The 14,484-nt window shown below is 37.2% G+C and overlaps 1 protein-coding gene across 1 annotated transcript in view; it reads left to right on the top strand.

The window, feature by feature from the left end:
- Window positions 1-14,484, top strand: part of SPAG16 (sperm associated antigen 16) — a 412,452-nt gene that overhangs the window by 238,038 nt on the left and 159,930 nt on the right. The window lies entirely within an intron of this gene.

Genomic DNA, 14,484 nt, shown 5'->3' with positions numbered 1-14,484 from the left:
CAACTGAGACACAACTTCATGCAAAAATCTCATTCTAGACTGGCCAATATGATTCCCAGCTGGGAATCAGTTCACCTTCTGAAAGACGATTTTTGTGCATCTATTTATTGAACTCACAGCCTGCAAAGGCATGTGTATCTGTGGGAAACCTGTTAAATATGTATTGGAATTATTCAGCTGATCCAAAGCCAATGAATTTCTTTGTATTTTAGTATCTCTTTCAGACCTATTTCTGTCACCAAAACAAAAATTCTAGATAATGAAGTCTTAATATTAAGACTACAGTAAAATGTCAACAAAATTTGTGAATTATTTGACACAGAGCAGATAGTCATGGACCATTTCTGTTGCATAAAGGGCATGCCAGTTAGCTGCACAATGTGAACATAGCTGAAGTTATACTTGTATCTCTCCTCTGAAGTTCTAAAAAAAAAAGTAAAAATGCTATACATGATCTTCTGCAGTTACATTCTAAAGATTTAAAAGCCCTTTTCATAGATTATTTTTTTTTTTTCATATCAGAGTTTGCTTCATAGTAATACAGATCTGAGCTGTGTTTGGAGGGTAAAGATGAAAATAAGGGCTTGAGGATGCAGTATGCAACATGAAGTATGAAGTTAGCAGCTAGCACTGCCGGTTGATGAAAACCTAATAATAAGTGTGTCAACCTTTTAAGTAATCCTTATCAGGTTATCACACATGGCTTCACAATAATTTGGTTATGTATTCAGCACCTACAACAGTTGTATAAACTAAGCTTTACTATGTGCAACTGGAGGTTTTAATAGTCACTTGCTGGAGATATGTTTACCAACAGGATAAGAAGGTGTCACAACTTCTAGAGTTACAGTACCAATATTAAAACCTTGCAAGTACTGAATCAAATATGGCAGCTGGAGTTTTGGGACCAGAATCTTAGATCCTGATGACTGAACTTCTCTTCAATACGCTTTTAGACATACTAATATCAGGAACTACTTTATGTGCCTGTGTGTGTAAAGTGAACAGGTTTTGTATTTGCAAGTTAGGGAAGAGAATGAGGATAAGGTTATCTCACCTCAATAGGTAAATAGCCTACCTCCTCCTACTCAGACGTGTCTGTGGTGCTGAGCATTGATAACTTGCACACTGTTAGGAACGGATTATACTTCCCAAAATGTGCTTATTTTCTCTCAGACCCCCGATTCTTTTCAAAAGAACTGAGAGGTACACTTCTCAAATTTATTTTAGTCAAATCTATTTATATTGGATGTTGTTTCCATTCATGCTTGAGAGTGAATGATTTGCTGATGAAATTTAAGTATTTAAAATTAATTACTAAATGAAGCAAAGGACTTTCACCCCTTGAGAAGGGAGATATATTTTCAGATCTGTAAGAGGAGGAAACTAAAGCAGTACTTTTATATTTTGTGCATATGTTTGAAGTTATCCTTTTCCTCCAGCTGTTGACAGAGGGAAATACAGCCCTTTTTCAGCTCTCTTTGGGGAGAGAGGGTGTGGTGTATAATACAAAAATGGGCTTGTAAGTAGAAAGCAGCAAATCAGAGTGGTAGGAGGTATCCTTGGGAATTTTGCCCCTCACACTCTGTTTGAGTAGTTTTCCTGCTGAAAAAACAGAACCAGTCCCATAGTTTGCTACAATCATCTGAACAAAAATGCTAGCACCTGTAGCTTAAATCAGTAGGCTAGGCTTTTTATTCCTTACTCCAGCAGCTGCTTATTAGAGAACCTAGAATGATATTGTTTTTGTTGTGCCTCTGTGTCTAAGAGCACAGCAAATCCATTATTCATAATATCTTTCCAAGTTCACAAAGCCATTGAACAGTGCTGCATATCTCCTTAAAGCTGCCACCCACTCAAATCCATTTTATTTGGACAAATAAAGAAACTCTGCACTGAAGAAAACCAATTTGGAAACACACTGAAATTCATTTTCCTCACTTAAATATTAAAGTGCTTATATTTATTGCATTTCAGCCATGTTGTACTGTTTTCAAAAAGGATTTGTTCATTTAATAGGTCTAAAACAATTTCAGTAAATTTAAGATATGGGAGAAAATAAACTAACATAAGACAAGAGTACTGCTGCTTTTTATGCAGTGAATATGCACACTGTAGGTTAAACCTATCCATTAATATTCCATGTAACTACATACTAGTTTACAATGCCACAGTACTGGCCGAGGCTCTCATGGTTCTTTGCACTGTTGCAGCTTGACTGTTCTTGGGTTTTTGTTGTTGTTGGTTGTGGGTTTTTTAATAGTTTTTCATTTGAAAAATGACAACAACTAAAGTTCCTGGTTTTTTAATGCAGTAATAAATAAAGAGGGGCCTCTAACAGTCACTTGTCATTGCATTTTTGAATTTGAGACTGTAGGTTTTTCTTTATCTGACTTTTTTGGTAAAGGCCTTTTCTTTCATATATAAGAAATCATTAAGACAGATTCTGATAGAATTGTTCATGGTGTGCATATAGTTCTGGTGCCTCATGCATTTGTATGTGATGTTTAGGGAACATAACTTGCAGAAGGCCCTTGATGTGTGCATTGATAGTGTAAATTATTCATGTTGCTTACATGAGTCTTCCTGAATATGGGTTGGCATTAAGGTATGAAGATGTCAGTTTAATCTTATTAAAAAAAATTAAGAAGCTGTGAAATTAAATTATAAAGTGCTGGTACTGCTTTCTCCACCCTATATGGCATTTCATCACTATAAACTGCAGCAGCAAATGGATTCTGAGGTATAATTAATGGTGGAGGTTTTGTTTGTTTGGGTGTTTGAGTTGGTGGTTTGGGGTTTTTTTTTGAGGGGGGAGTGTTTGGTGATTTTTTTTAGAGGGCTGATAGCTAAATTAAGTCAGTTTTATAAAAAACGTGTGGGTATAGTTGAGTCCTCTAGATTTATTTTGCTGATCTCCTATATAGTTCTTGTTTCAGTTTTTTCCCTTTTGTCAGTAGATTTACAACAGTTTGGGTTTTTTGGAAGGAAGGCAAGAATTTTGTTTTAGAAACAGTGAAAAGTTAGGTCATCCTACGTGCAGTCTAATGTCAACTCTTGACAAACAGAAGCCCCGAGAGAGTCACTTCTTGTTCTTCAGTGAAACAGGTCTTCTCCTTGTCAGCTTCTGCCAAAGTAAAGCCATGTAATCGAGTTCACACCTAAACAGATGTTAGAGGGTGGGCTCCCTTCATTTCATAAGTACGAAGAGCTGGATCTTTAAAAGTGCTTGAAAAGTTGATAAAAAATCTGTTGAAGCGGGCACATTGTTTCTTTTGAAAATCCCACTAAGGAGCTAATTGATTATTTAGGCACCCAAAATCTATAGAAATCTGAGACTCTACATTGTCAGGGAAGCTTGGAAATCTCATTCTAAATGTACAAAGTTACAGAGAATATGGTATGATAGATCTCTATAGGATGAGCTCAGCGTAGGCTTTGGCAAGGTATTTTAGGCTTTAGTGTTACAGTAGCATTTTTTTTTAAATCTGCTGTTATACAGCATTACAGACTTAAAATCCTGTTAAAAGCTGTTATCTTTTACATTTGTTGGTGACTTTTTTGAAGAAATAGATCAGATCACCCTCACAGTAAGATATCAGGAATCAACAGAAAATGTGCATTGTGATATAACATAGTAAGTTTATCTGGTCTTCCAGTGTAAATATATTTCAAAATTTATTTTTCATTGTCACGTTTCTCATTTTCTGTGTTATGTGTGACCAGTCAGCAGCTGTGCATATAATGCCATATTCTTTATCTATTAACCTAATCAAGTAGAAGAGTGAAATAAATGATGAAAAGGAAGAGAATTAAAGTAATGGCAAAGGAATTCTTCAGGGTGCTTGAAATGTACCGTAAAGGAGTTCTGAATATTGAGTTTAGATGGCTCACCTTTTCCTCAATATTTAATTTGATCAGCAGAAACCTAAAACTGTACAATAACCTGTTTGGATAGAACAGTTCTAACATAAGTGTTAATATACAGACACACAAAATTAAATCACTTGTCAGTTATCCATCAAAATCCATGTATACTGTTATCTTTCAAAATCAAGAGCAGTAAGTTCTTGGATTAATTAAGAGACATCTGGATTTAATTGTTCAGGGTTAGCCAGAAAAGGCAGAAGTTTTACCTGTACATTTTTTTGTGATTATAAAAAAAAAAAAAAAAAAAAAAAAAAAAAAGCAAAAAAGCAAGCCAACAATAATAAAAACATGGCAGCTTCCATATTGACTAAGAAAACAGGACACCAGTTCAGTGCTGATGTCAGCTGATATGATAATTGAGGATAACCCACTGTCACCAGGGAGCAAGACTTTGCTTATTCGGCTGCAGAACTGCTGAGCAGAAAACATGCTCATACTAGTTCTGCAGTGTTTATTGTCAGCTTAAATGGTTTAGATCTATTTTATTATTACTGAGATTGTGCTTATCTGATTATCTAGTACCCATATGCCTTGAGGGAGTAAGAGATAATTGTTTAATAAAATAAGGCTATGGTTTTCAATAAGTGATTTCTGGTGCTCCTGTTTTTAACCGTCCAACAAAAAAAATCCCTTAAGGAAGCTTGATTTGCAGAAAGTGCTGAGCAAGGATTAGAGTCCAAAAATAATATAAGCATCACCATGTACCTTTCTGAACCTGAGTGCACCTTGCTTCTCGATTGATGTCAATAATCCTGGGATAGATGGTTATGCTTTCTGTATATTGCAAGGGAGATCCAGGCATCTCAGAGGAAGAGAAGATTGTGTCCTAGTTCCTGTCCTAAGGACTGAAATGGCATTTTATTCAATAACTATGAAATACAAGAGCTGACCTTGGAGGGGGACCACTTCAGATCTTGTCACTCTGAGTGCTGTGACCATTGGTCTGCAGAATTTTTTTTCTTCAGCTGACTGAATTTATTTTCTGCACATAGTCAGACTCGATGGAGAAGTTAGAAAGTTATAGCCATGAACAGATGGTTTAATATATGGGTGTTGGCTTTCCTGAGGGAGAGGGAAGAACTAAACTTAGATTTGGAAATTTGATTGAGGAATCTAGGATGCATGCTCCTGTATCATGTTAGAAGTGGGTACCAATGAATTTTACAGGGATCCAAATCCCATAGGTATATGTTGCAGATGTTCTTGGAATGCCTAAGTTGAGTTCCTTAGAGTTGTGTTAACAATTCATCGTTTCTGACTGAGTTCAGGGGTGAGATAGATTACAAATTGCTCAGGCTGTCAGGATGAGAATACTTTGGACCATTCCCAGACATCAGTCTGTTACTGATATTTATAAGCAAGACCAAGGTGCTGTATATGACCAAGATGGTTCTTGAAAAGAATGTTTAAGATCAGATTTTAGACATAAATGCCTAAACCTTCTTCCAGTCTCCTCACTTTCAAAGTCATTTTTATTGACATGATTCTAACCTTGGGAAAATATGGCCCTTTTCAAACGAAAAATAATCCAAAGTTGAAGCATATAGAAATGCATGTCACTTCTGAAAATTTTGGATTGTAAGTAACATGTTTCTATTCAAACTGAAGTAGCTGAAGTAAATTGTCAAAATTGATTTGGAGCCCAATTTCAATGGAAAATGAGCTTTTGCAACGGCTGTTGCCATGAACTGAAAAGTGCCCGCTGCTGCCAACGATTGGGTGTTGACTAGTGAGATTTTAAAGATACCTTGACAAGGCACAGAGTTCAACTGAGCCTACATAGTAAAAGGTAATGAAGAATATATTATAATCTGGCATGAAAATGTATCCGCTATATAGCAAAACTTTTAATCTTGGCAGTTGTCTTCTTGGAACCAACTGAAATGTTATAAAAGTATTCCTCACCCTCCTGAAGACAGACCTGGCAACTGCAACCCTTTTTCTACTGTTAGGGTGGATGTGGTGTGCCACTGAGGTGTTCAGGCTTCTCTGGCTTCCCTTGCTACCGTGACTCAGTCCAGAACAGCTACACATGAAAAAATGGTTGTTTCAATTCATGATGATTGCTTGTTGGTGTCTCAGAGATAGCTACAGAAGTACTAACTTCTGTGGCTATTTTTAGGCTACGTTTGGCAAAGTGATTTGGCTTTTGGTTCTGGTTCAACTGAATGTTTAAGAAAATACTTACATTTAAAGATGTGCTTCGTTCCAGATCACATCTGTAAAGGATTCTACAGCATCACTATATTGCTTTAGAAATCAGTCTGACCTTGTAACTGTGCGTATTGTTCTTCTGATACAATGATAAACTTACTTTGGGTGTGCACTGTGATTATATAGATTTAATTATATTGATATAAAATCGTAGCATTAGTGGGGAAAGTTAGAACAAAAAGACTGTAACCCTTTCTTAAGTAGAGAGCTTATGCCTTATTGTTTTATCTTTCCTTTAAAAAAAAAAAGCTTTACACCAAAACCCCTTTATCTTGAAGCAGAAAATAATACAAAAAAATAATACATCTTACACAACACTTCACTTGTTCAAAGAAGTGTGAGAATTTAAGAGGCTAAATCTTCAGTATAATAACAAGCAGATTCATTATTCATGTTTCCAGCAATAAAAAGTGATATTATTGGCATATACTGTTGGTTTTTCACACCTTCTAGTGAAGGTCAAAGTAGAATATTATTAATTCAGTAATTTGCGCTTTTCATTCATAAAAAAATCATATAAGGCATTATTCTCAATGTTTATCAAAATAGATCCTGTGTTTGAGTCGTATTCAAATCACTCAAAGAATATAGTGTAATTGCTTCTATTTCATCTGTGTGTACTTTTGCTAGTTTAACCAAACATGGTACATGTGAAAGTCTTTTGTTCTGCAAAATCCAAGGAATATCTGTATGTGCTCTGTGCAGAAACATGCTCAATAATCAATGGTAGAAAATAAGGGTTCTTATTATTTCTGAGGCTAGCATCAGGCAGTCAAGTCTGTGTTCAACACCATAGCAACCAGTGTGTTTTAAAACTTTGCCTTTGTGCTTTTTTGTCTGAGAGCATTTTTTCCTCAGTGATATGTCTTAGTAAGCGGATTGGTATCTTGCTAGTAGTGGAAGTTTCCACACACGCAATAAATACACAGCTTCTGCTAAAATACGTATAGTAGAGTTCTTCCAGAAAAATAAATACGGTGTTATAATTGGCTGCTTTGCCAGTAATACATATTCCGTTACATAAATTACTGGGAATTGAGACAAATAAGCATTTTATTCCCAAAGGTAAGGCATGAAGTTTTGCAGCCTCTTTCTCTTGCATTTATAGAACACTATTTCAAGGACTTTGATTATTTGGCTGCTACCTAATTTCACTGTAAAATAGAAATCTGACTGGAGCAATGCTTTCTGCTGGTTAATTATAAATTTATTAGGGGAGTTTTGTCCAAATGTCCCTCACTATTAGACCTTGATGAATTTGAACTTCAAGCTATTAGACTTCGTTTAATGTAATGCACTGACCTCTTTTTCTGTTCTGCATGTGCTTTTCTGTATTTTTTGTGTCTCAGGTATGTTCTGTTTTCCCTTTCTGGGTATTGTTTGCCAGAGAGGCTCTTTCAAGTTATAGAAATAGGACAAAGTGATTTTTAGAACAGCAAAATATGTAAGGAGGCAAGGTCCCTGGAGATGAAATAAATTTCCAACACAACACAACAAAATAGCTTTCCTGTCCTGTTTGGGTGTTGTTGTTGGCTGAGTAGCTTGTTAGCAGCACACAAATGCGTAAATCGTAGTAAGACTGAGTAGCACTGGTGAAGGTGGTGCCACGGAGTATTTTTGAGTTGGAGAAAAGATTTATGGGCAAGTTTATGGGCATACTATGATGGACCTGCTTTTGGCCACATTCCTGCTGTAGGTAGATTTTAACTCTTACGTGGTGCTTGCAAGATTGCACCCCAAAATATGTGGGACTAGACTGGGCTGGGGAGCACTCTGCGCTCAGACCTCATAAAGTGGGATCCAAAGTTAAGGGCCGGTCATGCTCAGACATTGCCTTTCAGTTTTCTCTTAGAGTTTTGCTAAAAGGGAGGGCTTGCAGTATGTGTTAGACAAATTTGGTCCAGACTGGGGTCTGACCTGAAGATGCAGTTGCATCCTGTGTGAGCACAAAAGCCTGTCCTATGTGTGCAAGGTATTCTTTACACAAGCAGGGCCAGAAGAGGATTTTGACTACAGTTCCCACTTGCAGCAGGGTGGTATTTGCTCACCTAATAAATCACTCAGTTTTTATTACTGATTTCAGCAGGAACTGAAGCAGCGCTGGTCGTAGTTTTGTTGAGTCTTTATAAATCGGTGTTAAAGGAAAGCTGCCATGCTTAGTTCAGCTTCTGAAAAGTAAGGGGAGAAGAACCTTGCTAAATTTCAGCGAAGTCTGTGGTCTGAAAAATAAACTGCTGAAGCCTTTCAAAACTTACCAAGCAAGACAAAAATGTAACTATTAAAGTTGACTGATGTCCTTTTAATTAAAAGAAGCAATTTGATCCATTTCAGAACCTCCGTTTTGAAGTATGACGCTTAAGTTCTCGTGTTTCTCAAGGAGGTCTAAGAAAAGGATGTAACAGTATTTTATTGCAGACTTGTAAACTTGCTGAGTGAGTTATGTTTGTTTATATACCTATAAAATATTAATAAAATATTTATATCATGTTTGGGGTTCTTTCTTCTTTGGCTAAGCCTTCCTAGTTGCTAAGCCTTTGCTTCGCTTTTGGCAGAAGGAGGAGGAAAAAGGACAGAGGAAGGGGAAGAATTGCACCCTTGAACTTACCAGTTAAGTCCATACCACTTCAGATATCAGTTCCCTTTTACACACTCAGTTTACTGTGCACTAGACCAAAAATGTGAGCTGTCAAGCTCCTGTGGTGATAAACCTGGATCTAATCCTGCTCCTGCTGACATCAGTGGCAAACCTTTTGTTGCTTTCAGTGGGAGCAGGACTTACACACCATGCTTGTGTGATTCAGCCAGCCTTACCTGGCCAAGCTCAAAGCAGCTTCTGATGCGAGTCATGACAGGAAGGTCTAATCCTGCTTCTGCTCACTGTGAATTTAAAAGATGTAACAATTAAAATTATCTGAAACCAACAATATAAAGTGATTTCACGTGATTTAATAACTCAGGAATAACTCTGCAAACTGACCCTTGCTAGAGAAACCCTGACTTAGAGCTGCTTTTAAATTGGGAGATTGCTCTTCGTTTTGCAGAGCACCCAGATTGTAAAGATTAAAATGTCCTGTGAGTGCTGAGTATGAAAATACATTACACACAGAAAGATTTAACTTGTATTTTCTTTCTAAATGTTTATAAATACTGGAGAATAAATGTTTACAGTTTCACAAAAATAGTAGTAGCATATACTTTGGCATTGTATTTTCAGTGTCAAATACTAGTTTGAAAGAGGGCACAAATTAATGTTCACAATTTGAAGAGAGCTTCATTTTGTTGAAGATAAGTAATAATTGAACAAAGTGGCTCATATTGACAGCATCATACTGGCATCTATCTTTTCAGAGACAAATGCACTTTATAGAGGAAGTGTCCTCACATGTCAATGTCGTATAAAATGTGTTGCATTTAGTGAAATAATGGGGGGGGGGGGGGGGGGGGGGGGGGCGGGGGAATCATTGTCATAAATGATGGTAGGCACTCTTTACTGAAATACTGGTAGTTTTACATTCTTGACATGAATAATTGGATGTGTCATATGTGAAGCTACCTAGAAATAAAATAGAGGTCATAAAATGTAAAGACATGATAGGATGCATTTATAACAGCATAAACCAAAGTGGCATTTTAATGTCTTAAGCCAGCCCATTTGCTATACTTGCCCATTGATCTTGGCTGGAAAAGTTCTATGCCTAATTTAAACACATTTTGGAGATAAAGCCATATAATGGGAAAGTGATAGGATTTGGTTTTGTTAAAAGGATTCTCCTTTTAACTGTTACAGTTACATCACTGTAACAAAATTGAAGGCTGGTTGTTGCATGACCTTACAAAGCTTCCTCAGAAACGTGTCCACTTTCATAACAGGTGACTTTCTGGTGTTATTTACCCTGACATTTTACCAGCTAGTGATTGCAGGTCACACAGAAGAATGTTATTTAATAGACATGAGAAAGGGTTTAGTTTAGTGTTTGTTCCATGGAATGACTTGAGAGAGGAGTTGCTGGGAAAGATAGCACAGTTTGAGTGTTTTTGTGCATTTAATGTATTTTTGGGGAAAGCATATAAAAATGGTTGGTAGAGGCACTGACTCAAAAGTACATGCTTAAAATCTCATTTATTTCAATTGGCTCTATAGGTGCTTTTAATTAATGTGCTTGAAATGAGTTTTAATATGGCACAGCAATAAAATAAGTAACTATGACTATCTACCTAATCATTCAAATGGTGTCACACCCCACATCCACCAGTTTTCCCAACAGGAGCTGCACATAGAAACCACAAGCTTAAAAAAAAAAAAAAAAAAAACAAAAAAAAAAAACACAAGCCAAGAAAGGAGGCAGAGCTTGCCCTGTTTTCATGGGGTTGGTAGTACACGTTTGATGTCTTTTTAAAAATACTTTTAAATAGCAAAAGAATTGGCAACATGCAATCTCACTTGCCGCTCTGGTTTGCTGTGTGTCTTTGAAAATGAGTACTAAGCTGGTTGGAGCACTGCAGGTTGTCCAGTGCTTTGTGCCCTGTATAGCCTTTAGCAATAAATATGTACCAGGCAGTTGTAAAATGCTCCCATCAGGGTGTGCTGGCTTGTTGTCCTTACTGAGTTTTAACTCTGTGCAGATAGGAAAGTGTACAGGGTAAGAGAAACATAGCCACTATCTGTATTTTCTTTTCAGTTATTCTACAGTTGATGAAATATTTAACTAGTGCATTATTTGACTGCTATTGTACATTAGTATATTGATGGCAGCCTGTTAATATTCAGCAAAGTCTTATGTGAGTGGAAATGTTTCATATCTTCTGTTTTCAATGCAGTTTTACTGAAAGCACTTTTGAATTTGAATGAACCATTCTGGAATGTGATTCTCAAGAGAAGTCTCTCGAAGTGCAGCAAGTAAAATTTTCCCACTGCAGTTGAGCTAGTGATATCAGTAATGGTATGATTAATTTAAATGCCAGCATTCATGCTATAGGTGTGCTTCTTTATAGCCGTAACAATCTATCTATGTTTCTTTGAACCTGTTAAGAAAAATCAAAACCTGGTGAGGTAGAATAAAGGCTGATTTACTGATGGACATCATTACCTTACCTGAATTTAAGGGAAGGAAAACTGACTTTGTAGAGAAAAAAAGAACACTGAGGATAACTAGTCATGAGTCAAGAAAATTCATTAACTGATATTTTATGTTGAAAAAGTAGTAATAACACAGGTGAGAGATGAAGGTTGGAGTCAGTGTCTGAGATGAGGTTGAGAATGCAATCTGCAAAATACTGAACTACTGAGCAGTATTTCTACCGTTTAGTTAGGACCTCTTTTTCTGCCTCTGGATGTAAGTAACAAGAGTACTGCAAATGCCTAACCTGCTATTCATGGGTGACTCCCTCTGTCTTCTGAACTAAAATGTTCAGAGATGGTAAAGCTTATATCCATGAGGCTATGTGTTTATAATGAGAAAAAAAAATTAGATGATGAACACTGCTACAGATTTATTTTCGTGTAGATGAACTTGAACCATTGGATAGAAATATGAGCTCCCATAAAAAAAAAACCCAGGGAGATGCTCTACCCTTCATATCAACTTCTGTTTTGTGGAAAAAGGACATCTAAATAAAATGTTCCCCTTTCCAACCAAAAGATAGCTTGTATACAAGACAGTCTTGCTGAAATTATATCTCAACTGGGAGGGAAGATGAGTTTATTTTATGTAGCAGTTCGAAGTTCTTAGAAATATCAGTCAGTCAGTCAGTTACCAGAGTGGTAAATTAAATCTTGAGAGCCAGAGTCCGCTCATCAATACACAATGATATGGAAGTGGCAAGGAGAGAAACAGACAACTGCATCAGGTCTGGGTGTTTATGTTCTTGATGGAAAAGTGCAAATCATTTCTTTCCCTTCTGCTGTTGTCATGGTCCATCACTTTAGTCCATTTTCACCTTGCTAAGGGATTCTGAATGGGCCTTCCTGCTTTGGCACCTAATTAATCTCTCACAAGCCTGTTCTTCCAGCCTGTCTGCCTGGGGATGGTCCATATATTATGTCAGTGACTCACAAAATAAAAATATTCTTTTTTCCTTTACTTTCCTTTCTTTTCCTGTGCTCTTTCATCCCAAGCCCCTCAAGCAGTTGAAGAGGTTGTTCTCCCCCTGCCTTTGAAAGGGACATACATGCTGTTATTACAGGAAAATATCCCCTGTTCTTTTAGTGGAACACTGTCACACTGTAGTGTGTAAAGTTGTCTATGTTTTCAAAACTAGTAAGTGCCCACAAAAATACACAGCAGGATTCTGCTTGTCAAGAAACTCCAAGTCCTTACAGTGTAAACAGGCAAGCAGGAATTTGTTGGTCACTTTTGAAAAATGGCATGCCTATACACAAATAAAAGTATATGATCTGAGATGAAAAGGGCGTATTCTGTGGTGTAAAACATTACCATGAGACTGTGAAACAAAAAACACATTATGTTATTGAAGTTATTTTATTGTCATATATCAAGTGATCGTGAATATCAGATATCTTGTGCACCAAGCTCTAACAGCCACAATACTGTATGACTAGTTTAAAATGAGCCCTTGTGATAAAATAACACATGTAGTCTATGTAGCAGATAATACTGAAGAGCATAATGTAATATCTATAGTAGAAAAACATAGATTCTGTAAAATGAAACCAGTGGAATGAAATATTCCTTCGAATTATATTTCCTGAATAGTATTTCTACTCAGAAACATCTTATCTCCTTTCTACTACTCCTTCTGTGGGGACAGGCTTGGCGTTCAACTCGGTGCTGTATATGCATTTCAGTCTGAGAAACAGAAAGGCATTAAAATAGGTTGGGCAAGTCACTTTGTTAGATCAGTGATCATGGGCAGTGTCCATCAAAACCTTTTAGATCTACTGGTCTGTATCTGATCTGCAGATACTGATCTGTGCTGTTGATACAAAACCTGCAAGAGCTTTGAGAGTCTTCTGGTGTCATACATGCAGGAAGAAAAGAAAAAAAAAATCACATCTTTAATTCCGTCTGCTGACAGTTTCCTTAATAAATATTGTAAGAAATTTCTCTGTTAAGAACCACCCAGTAATCTAATTTGCAAGCCCCAATGATATATTCAGCAACCAGCTCAGGGGAGGTGTGTTTCTACTGTCAGAATCACATGAGCAGAGAATAAAATTCTGAGCTCTCACTGAAAGCTGTAATAATTTATGATGAGTTGTTGGCTTTTATTTTTTCATGCTATTTTTGACTCAGCTGAACAAAGAGGATAGAACAGTTAGTGACTTTACACTGATTAGGTTTTTCCATAGTATGCTCACCTACCTGTATGTAACAATATAAACACTGCAAATTCATGAAGTTTCATGTATATCTAGAGAAATCATAGAGTGAAACCTATATCAGCATGGGTGACTTGTAAACAGCCATAATGGGTGGTGAATGCTGGTTCATTTCAAGCTGTCTCCCCTCTTGATGTGCTTGTGTAGGAGTTAAGCCTTTGCCATTCTGCTCAGTTTGAATAATCCCAAAACCAAACATTATTATCTTGTGTGTTGTCCTGGTGAGGCATCCCTGGGCTCTTCCTTCTCTTCTCCTGGACTCCAGTTTAAGGAATATTCTACTGTAGTTGCACATAGAAAACAAAACAGAAGCAAAAAAGCTTTTACGAGATCATAGCTACATAGGCAACTTCAGGCTGTTTTGTGAGACAACTGATTCTCTACAGCAGTGGTTGTGTCTCTGTTTCTTACAGTTGGAACAGCTTCCTGACTTGTGTTCCGTCTTATCAGGTTCATACCCTGAACTGAGAAGCATCAATAGTGTTGTCTCAGAAAATAACTCATTAAAAGATAAGAAAACAAAATGAAAAGATAAGAAAGCAAAACAGAAACCCTTAGGGTATTGCTTCATAGCTGGTTAGCTATGAGAAGGTGGGATAGCTGGAAGTCTTCAGCCTTGAAAGAACTTCCAGAACCGTGTCACAGAGTAATTCCATCTGAGCTGTGGTCAGTTCGTGGTAAAAACCTCGATGGTTAGGATTCCCCTCTGTTTCCTTGTAGAGGACTGAAGGCAGTGGGTTGATTGACATTGATAATGTGCAGCTGTGGCCTTGCCTCAGCGGCAGTGAGTTGATTGACATGAATGATGTGCAGCTGTGGCTTGTTCCTGCTAAGTGATTAAATAGCCCTGAGGATGGTGGGAGAGGGGGTTGGGTGGAGAAGGAAGAGCTTGGGTGTAGTGGAGATAGGGAGCAGTGTGGTCTGGCCTCTGTAGGATGGAAAAATGGCATGAACAATAGAATCTGACTGACTGCGAAAGTCTTGTGGAGCTTGCTAATTTG

This window comes from Falco punctatus, assembly GCF_963210335.1.
Source record: "Falco punctatus genome assembly, chromosome: 8".
NCBI classification, from domain to species: Eukaryota; Metazoa; Chordata; class Aves; order Falconiformes; family Falconidae; genus Falco; species Falco punctatus.
Note: the sequence above shows the minus strand (reverse complement) of the source record. Positions and strands in the feature narration are given on the sequence as shown.